This window comes from Trichechus manatus, unplaced genomic scaffold, assembly GCF_000243295.1.
Source record: "Trichechus manatus latirostris isolate Lorelei unplaced genomic scaffold, TriManLat1.0 scaffold00222, whole genome shotgun sequence".
Classification (NCBI taxonomy): Eukaryota; Metazoa; Chordata; class Mammalia; order Sirenia; family Trichechidae; genus Trichechus; species Trichechus manatus.
Genome location: NW_004444158.1, coordinates 1,096,829 through 1,115,450, shown reverse-complemented (window position 1 = coordinate 1,115,450; position 18,622 = coordinate 1,096,829). Strand labels below are relative to the sequence as shown.

Genomic DNA, 18,622 nt, shown 5'->3' with positions numbered 1-18,622 from the left:
TGTCATATTTTGGTAATTATCGCAATATTTCAAACTTTTTCATTATTATTATATCTGTTACGTGATCTGTGATCAGTGATCTTTGATGTTACTATCCTAATTGTTTTGGCGCACCATGAACCACACCCATATAAGTAAGACAGCTAACTTAATAAATGTTGTGTGTGTTCTGACTGCTCCACTGACGGGCCGCTCTCCATCTCTCTCCTTCTCCTCAGGCGTCCCTATTCCCCGAGACACGACAATATTGAAATTAGGCCAATTAATAACCCTACAATGGCCTCTAAGTGTTCAAGTGAAAGGAGGAGTCACATGTCTCTCACTTTAAATCAAAAGCTAGAAATGATCAAGCTTAGTGAGGAAGGTGTGTCGAAAGCTGAGGTAGGTGGAAAGCTAGGCCTCTTGCGCCGGTTAGCAAAGTAGTGAATGCAAAGGAAAAGTTCTTGAAAGAAATTAAAAGTGTTACTCCAGTGAACACACGAATGATAAGAAAGTGAAACAGATTTATTGTTGATATGGTGAAAGTTTTAGTGGTCTTGATAGAAGATCAAACCAGCCACATCATTCCCTTAAGCCAAAGCCTAATCCAGAACAAGGCCCTAATTCTCTTCAATTCTATGAAGGCTGAGAGGTGAGGAAGCTTCAGAAGAAAAGTCTGAAGCTAGCAGAGGTTGGTTCATGAGGTTTAAGCAAAGAAGCCGTCTCCATGACATAAAAGTGCAAGATGAAACAGCAAGCGCTGATGTAGAAGCTGCAGCAAGTTATCCAGAAGATCTAGCTAAGATAATTGATGAAGGTAGGAACACTAAACAACAGATTTTCAATGTAGATGAAACTGCCTTATATTGGAGAAGATGCCATCTAGGATTTTCATAGCTAGAAAGGAGAAATCAATGCCTAGCTTCAAAGCTTCAAAAGACTAGGGGATAACGCAGCTGGTGACTTTAAGTTGAAGCCAATGTTCATTTACCATTCTGAAAATCCTAGGGTCCTTAAGAATTATGCTAAATCTACTCTGCCTGTTTTCTATAAATGGAACAATAAGGCCTGGATGACAGCATGTAAGTTTACAACATGGTTTACTGAACATTTTAAGTGCACTCAGAAAAAAAGATTCATTTCCAAATACTACTGCTCATTGACAATGCACCTGGTCACCCAAGAGCTCTGATGGAGATGTACAAGGAGATTAATGCTCTTTTCATGCCTGCTAACACAACATCCATTCTGCAGCCCATGGATCAAGGAGTAATTTTGACTTGCAAGTCTTATTATTTAAGAAATATATTTCATAGGCAATAGACAAGTGGTATCTTGGGTGAAGGGTGAGACAGTACACAATACAGGGGAAACTAACACAACCTGTACAAGGAAAGGTCATGGAGGCCCCATGGACACATCCAAACTCCCCTAGGGACTGAGTTGCTGGACGGAGGGCTCTGGGGACCATAGTCTTGGGGAACATCTAGCTCAATTGGCATGACACTACTTATAAAGATAATGCTCTACATTCTACCTTGGTGAGTAGTGTCTGGGGTCTTAAAAGCCTGTCAGCGGCCATCTAAGATACTCCACTGGTCTCATCCCTTCGGGAGCAAGGGAGAATGAAGAGAACAGGATACAACGAAAAGATTAGTCCAAAGGACTAATTGTCCACAGCTACCAAGACCTCCACCAGACTGAGTCCAGTACAGCTAGATGGTGCCCGGCTACCACCGCTGACTGCTCTGACCAGGATCACAACAGAGGGTTCTGGACAGAGCTGGAGAAGGATGTAGAGCATAATTCTAACTCACAAAAAAAAAAGAAAGACCAGATTTACTGGCCTAAAGGAGACTGGAGAAACCCCAAGAGTATGGCCCCCAGATACCCTTTTAGCTCAGTGGTGAAGTTACTTTCGAGGTTCACTGTTCAGCCTGGGAGTGGACAGCCCAGTAAAGCCATGAGAGTAACGAGGTACAGGAGTCCAGTGATAAGGCCCAGAAGGCAGAAGGGGAGTAGGAAGCTGATAATAGGGAACACAAAGTAGAGTAAGGATATTGTTGATGTGTTGTGAGATTGTTAACCATTGTCATAGGCCAACATTTGTAGTAACTGTTAAATGGGAGACTATTTTGTCCTGTAAGCCTTCATCTTAAGTGAGAATAACAGCACAATTAGAAGAGCGTAGTCAATGTCACTTAAATGTGTATGTAAAAAAATTTTTGAAATGGCGTATCTTTGGCTATGTGTATTTTCACCAAAAAAAAAAAAAAAGTTGAGAATTTAGAGGGTTAAAATGTTGTGGGGTTGTTAACCAATGTCATAAAACAGCATGTGTGTTACTGCTACATGAGAAACTATCTGTTCTGTAAGCCTTCACCTGAAGTACAATAAAATATTAAAAAAAAAAAAAAAGAAATACATTTCATAAGGCTATAGCTGCCATAGATAGTGATTCCTCTGATGGATCTGGGCAAAATAAATGGAAAATCTTCTGGAAGAGATTCTCCATTCTAGATACCATTAAGAATACTTCTGAATCATGGAAGGAGGACAAAATTTCAACATTAATAAGCATTTGGAAGAAGTTGATTCTAACCTTCATGGATGACTTTGAGGGGTTCCAGACTTCAATGAAGTAAGTAACGGCAGATGTGGTGGAAATAGCAAGAGAACTAGAATTAGAGGTGGAGCCTGAAGATGTGACTGAATTGCTATAATCTCACGATAAAACTTTAATGGATGAGGAGTTGATTCTTTTTGACTCGCAAAGAAAATGGTTTCTTGAGATGGAATGCTGAGAACATTGTTGAAATGACAACAAAAGATTTGGAATATTACATAACCTTAGCTGATAAAGCAGTGGCAGGATTTCAGAGAACTGACTCCAATTTTAAAAGAAGTACTACTGTAGGTAAAATGCTATCAAACAGCATCACATGCCACAGAGAAAACTTTCGTGAAAGGAGAGTCAGTTGATGTGGCAAACTTCACTGTTGTCTTATTTTAAGAAATTGCTACAGTCACCCCAACCTTCAACAACCACCATTCTGATCAGGCAGCAGCCATGAACATTGAGGCAAGGCGCTCCCCCCACAAAAAGATTACAACTTGCTGAAGGCTTAGATGATAGTTAGCATTTTTTAGCAATAAAGTATTTTTTAATTAAGGTATGTGCATTTTTTTTTTAGACATGATGCTATTGCACACTTAATAGACAACAGTATAGTGTAAATATAACTTTTATATGCACTGGGAAACCAAAAAACTCATGTGACTCTATTGAGATATACCCTTTATTGCAGTGGTCTAGAACCAAACTGCAATATCTCTGGGGTATGCCTGTATTTCAAATGCCAGCAGGATCACTCATGGTGGACAGTTTCCAGCAGAGCTTCAAGACTATAACAGACTGGTAAGAAGAACCTGGTGATCGGCTTCTGAAAATTGGCCAGTGAAAACCTTATGGGTAGCAGTGGAACACTGTTTGATATACTCTTGGAAGGTGAGCCCCTTAGGTTGGAAGGTACCCGGAAAACAACTGGGGAAGATCTGGCCTCCTCAAAGTAAAGTCAACCTTACTGACATGGGTGGAGTCAAGTTTTAGGGACTTTCATTTGCTGATGTGGCATGACTCAAGATGAGAAGAAACAGCTGCAAACAATTCAGATAAATACAAGACCATTTGTCATCAAAGAGCTTGTGTTTGTGTGTTTTCCTGAATACAGAATTGATTTTCTTTATGATAAAACATTTTAGCTCACAATAACCCTTATAACATTTACAATCATTAATAACTATGATGCATAATGTAGTGTATCAGTGGTTTTCTGTAGCTCATTTTCTGCCCATCTCTTGCCTCTCCCCACTTATCCCTTTGCCAAAAAGAGAATCCAAACTTTTAAGGGCAGGATAGGTCATTTTTAAACAATACATTCCTACTTCATTTCCTTGATTTAATCCATGTTTAGAAGGCTTTCGTACATCCCCAGTAGAGAGTGGAATGAAAACTTCATGCAGAAAAGTTATGCTTTTACTACTATGGGTCAACCTGTTAAAACTCATAGTGCATCTTCAAGGATAGATTCTATTTGTATTAACTTATTAAGGGCCTAATTCACCTTAAGACTACTGGTTAGACAATCATCACTTTCTTAAAAAAAAAAGAATTATGTTCTGATTCTACCAATTATCTAAAACCAGAGTAAATCTGATGCATGGGGCACTGTCTCAGGCTAAATCATAATTTAATTATTCAAGTACACCAAAAAATGTATATCTTTTAATTTGGCATCTTCTATTTCTTTGTTCCCATCCTGTTTCTTCCCATCCCAAACTATAAACAAATCAATAAATTATAAATTCCAAGAACTTAAATTTAACAAAAAGTCAGAGCATCTCATACCCAATCCCCACCCCCATCCCCGCCCCTTTGGGGCATGCCTTTTTGTTCACTTGCGAATCCAGAATCCTCCTTGGCATGATATTCAAAGCCTTTTATCAGTTGAGCCGAAACACCTTCCCCACCTCACTTTTGCTGATCCTTCTGAAGATACCCTATTTTCTAATCAGACCAAACTATGCACTCTGCCCAGAATTGGCCTCACTTGCCTACACAACCACACCCGTGTACATGTTACGTTCAAACATACACTGCCTTCCCCTATGTTTACTTCTTATCCTCTACACACAACCCAATGTCACAGCCTCCCTGATCCCCAGGAGTAGGGACCATGCCTTCTTCCCCAGAGCACAATGTCTAGCATTTAGTAGCTCAACAAATGTTTGTTTAGATAGTGAATAAATAAAACTAACCAGAAGACTGATTTTTCTAGCAGAGATGGAGCAGAGGAGTAAAAAAAGAAAGAAAAGGAAGTAAAGATCTGTCATACTAAATGACCTAGCACCTCTTCATCTGGCCCTACCACTTACTATGTAATCTTAGGCAAACTAAACATACTAAGTTTATACGTCATTATCTATAAAGTGGGGATAAAAACAGTACCAAGTTCTTAGGATTGTTTAGAAAATCAGTTAGAGATAGGTAAAGTGCTTAATGGAGATCTGGTGGCACCCTGGTTAAGTGCTCGGCTGCTAACCGAAAGGTCAGCAGTTTGAATCCACCAGCCAGTACAAGGGAGAAAGATGTGACAGTCTGCTTCTGTGTAGAGTTACATGTTTGGAAACACTGTGGGGCAGTTCTACTCTGTTCAATAGGGTCACTATGAGTTGGAATGGACTCAACAGCAGCGGGTTCAGTTTTTGGATTTAAAGTGCTTAGCAGAGCGCCTAAAATACAAGTTTATACAATTTTACCAGGAAGGATATGGGTTTAAAGGAGTATAATAGTCTAAGGTGTCTGCTCTTTAGGGAGCCCTGGTGGCACAGGGGCTAAGTACTCAGCTGCTAACCAAAAGGTCAAAGGTTTGAACACACCAGCCACTCCGCGGGAGAAAGATGTGGCAGTCTGCTTCTAGAAGAGGCTGCATAGGTCTGGCTCACTATTATTATTCCCCATTGCTAACCCCCGCATTGTCTCATGATCTTGTTTTTCCCTCCCGTTTCAGTCTCTATAAAAAGTTTAAGATTAACTGATGTTCCTCTTTGGAGGGTGGAGAACAAGTGATAATGATCTAGGAATGACAAACTGAACAAAGCACCCATCTTGGGACAAGAAAACCAGGATGTCGCCAGATAATCCCCAAGAAAAGATTAACTTATCTGGGATGTGACCACCTCAAGGGGAAACTAACACAAACTTCTAAGACCCATAATCCTGTCCCCATAAAGCCTTTGACCAATCTCCAGTGGGGGAGACAGGTTTTTGGAGGAATTTATTCACCTCTGTCTCCCGTATATAGATATATAATAAAACTCTTGATGCTCATCTCACCCCTGCCTCAGAATAGGCTATTGTGGCAGGCGACTCCAATCCACGTTATTGCAGTAACACTTCCAAAAAGATGTAAGTTTTAGAAACCCTGTGTGGTAGTTCTATAGGTTGTCCTATAGGGTTGCTACAAGTTGGAATCAACTTTAAGGCAACATGTTTAAGGTTGATCAGATAGAAAGAGTCAAAATTGTGATACTCACTTTATAATCCAGCTCTTAGCAAATATGCAACATTCAAGCTGACTTCTTTGAAGGTAGTCACACGTTGTGGCTCAGTCTCACCTTATCTTGGTTTTCCTAGACTTTGTCTTATTATAGGCACACTCTCCTTTATCTTTCTATTAAATTGCAAATTCTTTGAGGACATAGATTGTGTCACTCACCTTTACAGCTCTCACAACCCCAAACTGGGACACACACAGATACACACAAAGTAGAGAAGGCTATCAACTAGCTCCAAGTCAGTGGAAAGGACACATTAGATGGAAGGAAATGCCAGCCTCAGAAACATTCTAGCAACGAGCAAATGAGCTAGACCACCTACATGGACCACATGCTCACGTTCACAGAGCTACATGTTCTCAGGTGTAATCTGTTGAATTTCTAAAATCTGAAATTCACTTAGTCCATCGTCCTTCAATCTCAAATAATTTTATAGTTTCATTCCAGTTTCTTTCACTTCCAAATCCCGGAGTTAAAACCACTTTCAGTTTGGCTGCCTTGATTAATAGCTCTGTAATGTCTACACTCTCTGTTGGATGAAACATTTTGTGTTCCAAAGAAATTCTTTAACTCTAGATGTTGGCAACATCTAGAGCATCAAGAGAATCAATCACCCAGCTTGGAACTGCAGTCCTGAGGCCAGACTCTAGATATTGGAAGCCACAGTTTCCTATCTTTCCCCCATCACCTGTGAATTCACTGCTGGGACAAGTGGGATCTGACCAAGCAGCTCTCCTATGCCTGGCAAAGGAGCCACTTCCTCCTCAGACAGTAGATGGATTTAAAATTCCAACATCTTTCATTACCAAATAGCACTTCACCTAAGTCATGCATCATCTTGAATTATATTTCTGGTAATGGATGGGACCTGGAGAGAGCCTGACAGGTACTTCAACTAAATTGTGTCTGGAACTGATCCGTTAGTTTGGATTAGCAGCAGACCCTATGGCTGTGGCATATCTTATAATAATTACAATTACAATTTCTGAACAGCTACAATATAGTGACTGCTATACAAAGCACTTGGTAAATATTATTTTTTTTTATTTTGTGTATTTTGTTGTTGTTGTTGAGAATATACACAGCAAAATACACACCAATTCAACAGTTTCTACATGTACCATTTAGTGACACTGACTACATTCTTTAAGTTGTGCAACCATTATCACCCTCATTTTGAGTTATTCCTCTCCCATTAACATAAAGTCACTACCTCCTAAGGTTTCTATCTAATCTTTTGAGTTGCCGTTGTCAATTTGATCCCATACAGAGAGTTCTTAACAAGAACATAATGCTCAAGGCAGACATTTTTTACTAGTTAAGCTAAACTATTGTTTGGTTTTAAGAAGACTTCAGCAATATTTTTGTTTTTTTGTTTTAATTTTTTTTATTGTACTTTAGACAAATGTTTACAGAACAAATAGTTTCTCATTAAACAGTCAGTACACATATTGTTTTATGACATTGGTTAACAACCCCACGACACGTCAACACTCTTCCTTCTCGACCTTGGGTTCCCTATTACCAGCTTTCCTGTCCCATCTTCCCTTCTAGTCCTTGCCCTGGGCTGTTGTGCCCCATTAGTCTCATTTTGTTTTATGGGGCTGTCTAATCTTTGGCTGAAGGTGAACCCCTGGAGTGACTTCATTACTGAACTAAAAGGGTGTCTGGGGGCCATACTCTCAGGGTTTCTCCAGTCTCTGTCAGGCCAGTAAGTCTGGTCTTTTTATGTGAGTTAGAATTTTCTTCTACATTTTCTCCAGCTCTGTCCAGGACTCTCTGCTGTGATCCTGGTCAGACAAGTCAGTGGTGGTAGCCGGGCACCATCTAGTTGTACTGGACTCAGTCTGGAGGAGGCCGTGGTAGTTGTGGTCCATTAGTCCTTTGGACTAATCTTTCCCTTGTATCTTGTTTTCTTCATTCTCCCTTGCTCCCAAAGGGATGAGACCAGTGGAGTATCTTAGATGGCTGTTCAGAGGCTTTTAAGACCCCAGATACTACTCACCAAGGTAGACTGTAGAAGATTTTCTTTATAAACCATGTTATGCCAGTTGAGCTTGATGTTCCCCAAGACCATGGTCCCCAAAGCCTCTGCCCAGCAATTAGGTCCCTCAGGGAGTTTGGATATGTCTACGGAGCTTCCAAGACCTTGCCTTGTACAAGTTGTGCTGGCTTCCCCGGTATTGTGTACTGTCTTACCCTTCACCGAAGTCAACGATATTTTTGTTTTAAGGTTTAGAGATTATCCTAGGGCAATAGTTTCAGGGGTTCATCCAACCTTCATGGCTTCAGGAAGTCTGAAGTCCATGAAAATTTGAAATTATGTTCTGCATTTCCCCCTTTTGATCAGGATTCTTCTATAGAATCTTTGATCAAAATGTTCAGTAGTGGTAGCTGGGCACCATTCAGTTCTTCTGGTCTCATGGTAAAGGAGGCAGTTGTTCATGGAGGCAATTAGCCACACGTTCATATCTTCCTCCTATTCCTGACTTTCCTTCCTCCTCTGTTGCTCCAGGTGAAGAGAGACCAATTGCTGTGCCTTGGATGGCTGCTTGCAAGTAAATACTATTTTTAATCTTCTAACAACAGTGTGAAGAAAGTATCTCCAGTTTGCAAATGAGGAAACTGGTGCTCTGACAAGTTTTACTCAGGAAAGATACCTAAAATTGGGCAGAGGAGGGTTTCCCATTCAGGTGAGTCTGACTCTGAAGAGCCTCTCTCCTTTCACCACACCATGGGGAAATGAACAAATCCTTATATTAAAACTTATTCATGAAAAGAAAAGGAAAAAGACGTTTAATTAGAAATTTAAAATAGATGATACTTTAACGTACCCTTTATATATCCGTTGTTGGGAAACAATTATTATTGGTTATTTTTGCATTTCTGTATGGTCTGAGTCTTTTGAAAAAAGGGTATTTACTGCAAGGATGTTTGCATAATAGATAGCTCTAGAAGCTAGAGCTAGTGTCTCCATAACATAGACAGTGCTGAGGAGATTTGGAGACATACAGCCGTCTCCTTCCTTTGGAAGAGATTTGCTTACATTTGAGGGTAAATGATTAATCTCTCTCTCTCTCTCTTTTCCTTCTTCCTGGAGTGATGTGCCAGCAGCCAGTGAAAGCCTAATCTCCTAATTTGGGGGTTCCTCTCCTATAACACACGTGCAGGTAAACATCTGGCCATTGTAGCACTGCCTTGTAAGGACTGGGGTGTGGGGAACCAGAACCAACATGAAGATACTGCTTTGTCTGCTGCTTTTGTCTTGAGTAATAAACCATCTGTGTCTCTGACCCAAGGTCTGGTGTCCTCTGTCAGTATATACATGTTGTATATGTATATTGCAATCAGTGTAATCTGAGAACCTCTCCAGCTTCCAAACTAACACCATTGGTTCTCAAAGTGGTTCCTGGACCAGCAGCATCAGCATCACCTGGGAACCTGTTAGAAATTCCAGTTCTTGGGTCCCAATCCAGACCTACTGAATCAGAAGCTTGGGGTGAAGCTTAGCAATTTATGCTTTAATAAATCATTAGGGTAATTATAATGCACACTGAAATTTATGCATCACTGAAATAGTTTATTCATATATTTCTAGTCATAGTAGTTCTATTCGACTGTACTCTGCTAACACAAATTCATTTTGAAAGAATACCCAACAGATTTATCTCTAAAAACTTTGGATTTCCTGGGATAAATCACTCGTACATGTTGAGTGTTTTATTAAAACACTTTCTAATGTAGCACAAACTCATGATCATGATTTAGTGCAACTCAGAAGAGTTTCCTCAATTCCAAATACTACATTACATAGCTGAGCCAAAAATACCAATCAATGTTGAGCATCTAAGAAAATGAAAAGCCCATTTTGTCATATTGTCCCTAAGTACAAATATGCCTTGCTTTTAAAAACGTAATTATTGATTTTTTAATAAAAAATTATGTTTACTCATCATAAAAAATGTCCAGCATATATAAAAAAGAATAAAAAAATTAAAAGCTACTACCATGTGTTCTATGGAATATTTTTACCAAAACAAACAAACAAATAAAAGGGTTACCTTAGGACAATATCAGATATCTGGTCTTAACAGCTGTATAATATTTCTGCAGACTATAATTTACTTACCTAATCCATCCTCTACTACCTATACTGTAAATGTTTATTGTGTTTTACATTTTTGTTACAAAAAATTTACACAGTGGAAAATTACTAAAACTAATAAGAGATCACAAAGCGTTTAATTACATATAATCCATAGCTTTCCTATGTACCAGCAAAATTCATTTACAACATTGAAAGGAAAAACTATCTCATTTGTAATAAGAATAAAAAGTATTATATGCTTAAATTAATAAATAATCTAAATAACCAGTATGAAAAAATTATAAAAGTGAAGCAGATTAAAGAGATACGAATAAATCAAGGGGGAAAAACAAACACACACTGCTGGATGGGAGTCTTGATATTGTAAAGATGTCAATTGTCCCCGAAATTAATGTGCATCTTAACAGAATCTGCCCAAAAATGAAATTTGGCAAAATAACACTAATGTTTTCCTGAATGAATGGATGTACAAGAATAGTAAAAAATAAAGAAGTAAATAAAATAGAACAAAAACAGGCAAAATCTATAAAGATTAAAAAAAAAAAAAGATAAATGAACTGAGCTAGGTTTACCTGATAAAATTAGTAATCTTATCAAATTTATAATCTTGTTATAATCTAAACAGAGTGGTACTGGCTTGGGAATAGATAGTTTAATGGAACAGAACAGAAAGTTCAATACAGCTTTAAATATAAATACTAAATTGGTATTTGAAGAATGTGATATTTCAAGTAAGGAGGGAAAGATTTAATTCTTAGTGGGTTTCTAGCTTCATAATTAAGCCCATAATCTAATTTCAAGAATCTCCTCAGAGGCACCCTCAGAGGGTTTGTTCCTCCTTCTAGCAACCAAAGACAATCCATCAGTTGATTCCATGCATGGATTGGTCTGTGTTCAGGAACTGGCCTGAGGCATTTCTGAGAACAGGTGTAGTTTTGGAGTGCCTCTTTGAGACACTGTGGTTATACAGACTGTCCCATCCACAGTAAGTGCAGCCAGTCCAGTGCCAGGTGGAGCGATGAGGGCAATTTTCAAAGAAGTTTAATTCACTGCAACTACCACTGCCATCAGGAAGAGAAAAAAGGCCAATGACACATGTGTACTTCTCTTTAAGGGCATTTTGTTCATCTCAAGTGCAGTGGAAGAATCTGTTGTACATAATACAATATTATGAGGTGGCATGAGTCGGAATCGACTCGACAGCAATGGGTTTGGTTTTTGGAGCCCTTGTGGCGCAGTGTTTAAGAATTCAGGCTGCTAACCAAAAGGTCAGCAGTCTGAATCCACCAGTCACTCTTTGGAAACCCTATGGGGCAGTTCTACTCTGTCCTTTAGGGTCACTATGAATCGGAATCAAGTCGATGGCAATAGGTTTGGTTTGGTTTTGGTTATGAGAAAAACATAATTAGTAATTATGTAAAGCAACTTTCAAGGTCAGTCAAGAATAGATGAGTTTCAAAGTGTCTACAATAAAATTGATCAAAGACAGCAGGACAATTATAGTGTAACAAATTGCAGTTTCTACTATTTTAGCTAAAAATCATGAGACGCTAGTTTCAGGGCTATAATACAGGAATGCTTAGGGTTGCAGTTATTGACATACTCTTTGCTGGTGAAGATAGGTTAGATTAGATGTTACGTATATTCTAAAACAGGTAGACCATAAATTTAAAAAAATAATTTTTTTTCTATTGATGGCCCTCATTGAAGAGTTTCTAATCCAGAAGGCATAGCTGAAATCCAGTTTACAAACCTAAATTGTTTAGATGCCTTATTATTTTCCAAATTCTCAGAAGATTTCACATATGAATTTGTTTTTAAATTCACTTATAAAAATTAGGAGACCTAGAAGCACTAGGATCATATTTCCCCATAGTTGATCTCAGTTGGGCTCTTTAAATGGGATGCTTACAGTCAACCACACTCCCTACTGGCTCTCCCTAGCCTGCTACTTTTTTCAGTTCCCTGCCCACCTCCCAGAGGCATTTGAGCTTGCAACCCACTTTCAGTTCACTTATTTCTCAAATTCTAAGATGTGTGTTGAGCTTTCCACTATTATCATGCTGTGCTACAATCTGTATGGAACTTCACCCTGTTCCATGCATAAAGTTTAGAATGACATCTTCCTAAAAGAACGTTCCAGAATAGATTGCTTGGATCTGAATTCCAGTTCCAACACTTGTTAACTCTAAGACTTAGAAGTTAACTTTCCCAAAATTACAGTAGTTTTACCTGCTCACTGCCTGTGTCAAATGAGTGAATTCTTATAAAACCTTTGGCATACTGCCTCACACAATGTAAATAATCAGTAAATGTTATTTAATATTAAAAGTTATCTTTTAAATATAGATCTGCCATTATTCTAAAGAATACTTTATCCTGCCAGATTTTTTTTAGTTTGAATTATTTCCTGAAATAATATATCGCCACTCCTGTTTCATTTTGAATCCACTACCCACTTCTTGGAAACTCTATGGGGCAGTTCTACTCTGTCCCATAGGGTCGCTATGATTTGGAATCGACTAAGTGGCAGTGGGTTTGGTTTCGGGGTTTTTTTTCTTTCCTGTTTCATTTCTGTTTCTTTTTTTTTTTTTTATTTGTGTGATAAAGCTTTTCCCTTGCCTCTATTTAGAAATAGTGTGTTCTTTTGATTAAAGTGACTCTTTTATACAAAGCATACAGATAGATGTTGTTCTCTGATCAGTTCTGAGAGGGTTTATCTTTTAATAGTGGGATTTAATCCACAACAATAGCAATATTGGGTTTTTTTCTTCTATTTTACTTAATGCATTTGTTGATTATGTTATTATATTACTTTTGCCTCATTTTTTCTCAGTCACTTACAAATTATGCATACTAATTTTATCTTATCATGGTTTATTTATAAATTAAAAATACTTGAGTCTCGATCAATATCATATGCAAGACAAAACCTTGAACATAATTTTACTTATGACTTTCCCCCAATACCTATTCCCAACCCACACACACATACTGACAGAAAACACAAATACACCCCCCTCCTGATTTTACAATTTTAAAAATCTTGCATTTCTTTTCCAGAAATCCTTTTTTATATTTGTATTGAGCTTCACACCAACATTAGCAATACTAATAACTCTGAGCTCTGGTAGTATTACTGCTGATCACTATTTCTGCTCTAAAATTTCTTCCCTTTTTGAGTATTTCTAGATGGGTAAAACAGCTCCAAAAGGATGGAGCATTTCATAACATTACATGTAGATGATATGCCCTCTGAGTCCTTACATGTTAAAACACGTTTTTCTTTTGTCTTCACCCCTCAATGATAGGTTCATTATTGAGCTGTAAAAGTTCCTTATACATTCTTTCACATTAGGGTCTTTGTGCTGTTCCCTTTAGAGAAAACTCTGTCACCTACTTTTAAGGTTTGTTTGTTTGTTTTTGTCATTTAGTTCTCAGATCAAAGCTTACTTTTCTTGCTGGCCACCCAATTCAAAGATATTCACTTGACTCTCAATCATTTTATCCTCCCTCATTTTCTTTTTGGTACTTTCCACTAAATAAAAGAATTTCATTCATGTATTTGCTTATAGATTATTTCTTCCAACTAGAACTGAAGAGCAGGAACATTTTCTGTTGACTCCTGGGTCACCATTCCCCAGAAAAGTGCCTGGTGAATGGCAGACAATGAAATAAATGGAAAGGAAATGAATGAATGAATAAATAAATTAAGACCAGTTAGTTCAATACTGAGAGCTCATTTGAGCTTTGGCAGAATGTGTGGCTTTAATTCATTTCTGTTTGACTGGGCCAAAAGAGGAAGATTTTATTCCATTATTTTCATTAGCAACTTATGGATTTCTGTTTAGCATAGAGAAGGAATCAAACTCTAGGCAGAGGGTAACAGCTGCACAGTAAGATGCTCCATTATCAGGGCAACCTAACTGCTCTTCATGCTTGCTATGACAGACCAAGGTCTAGTTCAGCGCCTGGCAAACCGACCTTCAAGCACCTCCCTCTTCTAGTCAGGCATCTTCTCTCTGAGCAGTGAGGGACTTGGGTCCCCCAAGGGTAGCAGTGTCATGTCAGAGCCTACAGTACCATTATATGCTCACCTGCATAGACAACTCCAGTGTCTTCTCCAAACTGGCTAATGTTCATTGAGGATTAGTAGTAGCACAGCAAGGGCAGGACTCTGCTAACTCACCAACTAGATGTGTGTAGAGAATGGAGATTGGGGGTGATACACTACTTTCTTTCCTGCCTCAACCCTATCAAACTCCAATTATGTGAAGAGCAATGTTCTCTGGCTACCATGCCTGTTAGAGGAATTTTTCTTATTATTTAAGCTGAGTCTTTTCTCAAGACTCAAGAGGGAGAGAAAGATAGGGAAATTGAGAGGGAGGAGAGAAAGTCAAATGGGCTTGGAATACCATCTGGGTCCTAAAAAGCCTAGTGCATTTTTAACTCTATTCTTGGTGGGTAGCTAGAATTTGGGTTTGAAAAGTGTTCAAGAAAAGAAGACAAGACGATATCAAGTAGAAAGGAGAGGACTGAGATCGGCCGCGGCTGCTCCCTAAAGAATCTCCCAGTACAAGGACAGAATGACAGCAGCGAGAAGCACTTCCCACTGGTCTGACCCAAGAACCCTCTGATAACAAGGGAGATTCTCCAAAATGTGGCCAAATTACAAGGAGTATCAAATGTGAGAAAGCTAGGCCATCTGAAAAACATTACTAAATCTCTCTGTGATATTGGTCACAATGAATAAAAATTCAATTTTAACTATGAGGATATCGTAAGCTGTTTGAGGTTAGCTTTGTTAAATGAAGCTTAAGAAGTGCAAGCGGCAGGGCTACAAGCTCTTCAATATCTCATCCAAGACTCTAGTGTTCTGCAGAAGGTGCTAAAATTGAAAGTGGACTATTTAATAGCTAGGTATATTGACGTACGGCAGAGCAAGGAGGTAGACAGAACACAAGCACTGAGATGAGTCAGAAAGATGATTATTGTGAATGCTTCTACTACAGATCGTATATACCATTAATACTGCAGAAGCTTCTTTAAGGGAAAGCACCGGTAGCACAGTGGTTAAGCTCTTGGCTGCTAACGAAAAGGTCAGTAGTTGTTATCCACCAGCCGCTCCTTGGAAACCCTATGGGGCAGTTCTACTCTGTCCTATAGGGTTGCTATGAGTCGGAATCGACTTGACAGCAATGGGTTTTTTTGGTTTTATTCTAAAATTACTATCTTAGTATTTCAAATAGTACTCACTAAAGTGTAGTCATTGGTAACTTTGCTAACATAGTTGTTTCAAAGTTCTTCCTAGTATTTACTCTTTTCACCCACTCCTTTCAGCCTTAACACAATTAAATAAATGCATTCATTCATTCAACTATTCAATAAATATTTCTTTTCCTACCCTATGCTGGGCCCTGTGCCGGAGATGCAGAAAAAGGAATAAAACTTGAATTCTAGAAGCTCATAATCTGGGTGCATGTGGTGTTGTCGCAGGGTGATTAGAGGTGGAAGAGAGAACGGTGATATCAAATGTATAATAACAACAACAAGGAGAATAATGACAAGAAAACCACAGGCCACACCGAGTCCATAAAGATATATGCTTTATATGTATGCAGTCCCCTGTGATCTTCACAACAATTTTCCAAGTGAAGTACTGCTGTCATCCCAGCTTTGCAAATGATGAAATCGTGGCTCAGAGAGACTGAATAACTTTCCCAAAATCAGAGAGTAAGTAATTTGTGGTATCCATCCCTGGTCTTTTTGACTCCATTTTCATTATGTTCTCAGACGCTTCACAATATTACCTATCACTTAAAACACTGTTGAAAAAAAAAAAGGCAACGACACAAATAAGAAGATATTGTTGTGGAAACTGGGAGGGGAGTATAGGGAAATTTGGCATGACTGTTGCTTGACAGAGGAATTTTAGGTTTTGCTTTGGGGGACATTACTGAGTACTCTGATATTCGTCTCATTGAAGATGCCATCCTGAAGCATCGCATATACATACGGAGAGAAGAATTACAGAAGAGGAGATGTTGGCAACAACATTTGGAGTCCGGAAGTCTGTCCGATGGATGATGGTGACTGCTTAACTAGGCTGGAGCCCTGCGATTGCCTAAGCTATCAGGGAAGAAAGCTCCCTGGCAAGTTGATTACCATGTCAGATCTTCCAGGGTCCTAGGGAAGGGGCTACAAGTGGGGGTATAACTAGAGTGATTGCTAGAGAGCCTGTGAGGAAGCAGGAGATCACAGTATTCCTTTATTTCCTCAAACCATCAGGCTACTGCCCCTACAAAAATTCTGATATAATTATGCAGAAAAGATAGGGGAAGAAGAAAAAAAAAGAGAAGAGTAAAGGGACTGTGTGTGTGTGTGAGAGAGAGAAAGTGCACTAAAGAGAAAGAGGAAGGGCGGGGAGGGAAGGAGAGAGAGGAAGAGAGCAGAAGGAAGGGAAGAAAAAGAGAGAAGAGGGAGAGAGATCCAGAGACAGCGAGCAAGAGAGCTTTGTAAAACTGTTCGGCTTTAAACTATCTTCACATATGGCCTTGAAAAAAATTAACGATTAACTTTAAAGGACATTATAACTTATATTGCATTCATGTAATGTTTTTCCCAAATGATAGAGGAGTTAGGAATTGTAGACTGCAATTAAGGATTTAGTCAACTGACATTCTACTCTAAGCCTCTTTTGGAGATTTGGTATGTCAATTTCAAATTACGTTTGTTACCATAAAAACTGCAATGTGACTTATCTACTCCAAGGCAATTTGTATACATAATGTTTCAGGAGTGGCATCTTTAATGAGACTCAGATGTTTTCATGAGAATTTATTGAGTCCTTTATTTCAGAGAAGTAGATTACTATATTCTTAAGTTACAGGCAAATGATATAAAAAATCTTTAGAGAATTAATGAGCTTTGTTTTTCCTTTTCAAGAACATCTGATTTAGGAAGTTAATATTAAAATCATTTATTCCCTCTCCTTGAGCATATAGAATGTGACCCAGCTGGAGCTAGGCTCACAAGAACACATCAACTAGGCCCTGAGGTATAAAGACAATAGCTAAGATAATCTTGGAAAGTATCTTTTAGGGAAACTTTCACATAAAGCCAATCAAACAGAAGACAAAAGACTTTCCACTCTTATCTTTTTCTATAAGCATTCAGTGAATAGAAATGTGCTGGACCAATGAAGACCCTCCTGACTCTCCTTACTGAAACCTGTACCACTGATTGTTAAGAAACACAATTCAAAATGTAGGATCACAGTTTCTAGCCAATCTGAAAAGGCTAAGCTTTCAATAGTTTTGCCCATTTGTAATGTTAATATATACTGATGGCTTTGTAACTGTTCTTTGAACTTGGGCAGACATGGCTGTGGCAGCATGCTTGTCCCTTTTCCCATTCTTACCTATTCTGTAATATTCTTTGGACTTAGGCAGACATGGCTCTGGCAGCATGCTTGTCTGTTTTCCCACTTTTGTCTGTTCTGTGATATTTCCTTGGACTCGGGCAGACATGGCTATGGCAGCATGGTTGTCCATTTCCCACTTCTGCCTTTTTGAATATATGCCGAATAAAACTTTCTTTTCGCTTTACTAAACTTTATGATGTTTTTCCCCTACAACAGTTAATGGAGTAGTCGTCAAGGATCTGAAGCTACGAATTCCAGTCAACCTCGAGGAGACCTGGACTGTGGAGCAGAAGCCGGCAAAGAAAGGTCCTATCTTCTGGACCCACGTGTTCCCACTCCACGTCCCTTCGACACTGACAGAGTGAGTGCTCTCGGAAAACGAACCTTTGCTTATTGTTTTGTTGTTCTCTTATGTTTTCGTAAGTTTTGTTCGGGGTATTTGTTTGTAAAACCGGTTGATTGATTAAGGAGAATCTTTCTTAGATTTTTGCTTCTTTGTTTGGTTAACAGTGACATTTAGTAACTCTTTAAGTGAACTGCAGTTCAGGCCTGGATTTGGGCATTTGAAGAGATAATTTTATTTTCAAAGAGCTTTGAGCCACTATAAGCTACAAAAAATATTCGGGCACGGGTCGACCAGTAAAAGCCGCCGGGGCGTTCACTGGCGTTAAAGTCTCCCATGACAGGTTAAGGTGGTCACCAGACAGGCCAGAGCACTAGGCTGCCTGCTACCTGCAAGAAAAATGTCATGCAAAGAAGGTACACGCTGGTCTAAGCAAAACACTGTCCAAACCCCACTGCATTCCTCATTAGGTTTCTTTTCTGTGGCTCAGAGAAAACCTGGAAAATAGTGCTCTGTTTTGCCAAATTCTCAGTGGGAGGTGGCAGCTCCTGACCTGTTATGATATTTAAGGGAGAAGTGGTAGTTCTGTACCTGTTTTTTCCATTGAATTGAGTTGATCTTACCAAAAATTGCTATATACACTTTAAGAAAC

At 38.9% G+C, this 18,622-nt stretch overlaps 1 pseudogene; it reads left to right on the top strand.

Moving 5' to 3' along the window:
* The first annotated feature begins 342 nt into the window (after window positions 1-342).
* Window positions 343-15,233, top strand: LOC101351455 (rapamycin-insensitive companion of mTOR pseudogene; annotated as a pseudogene).
* Window positions 15,234-18,622: the final 3,389 nt, after the last annotated feature.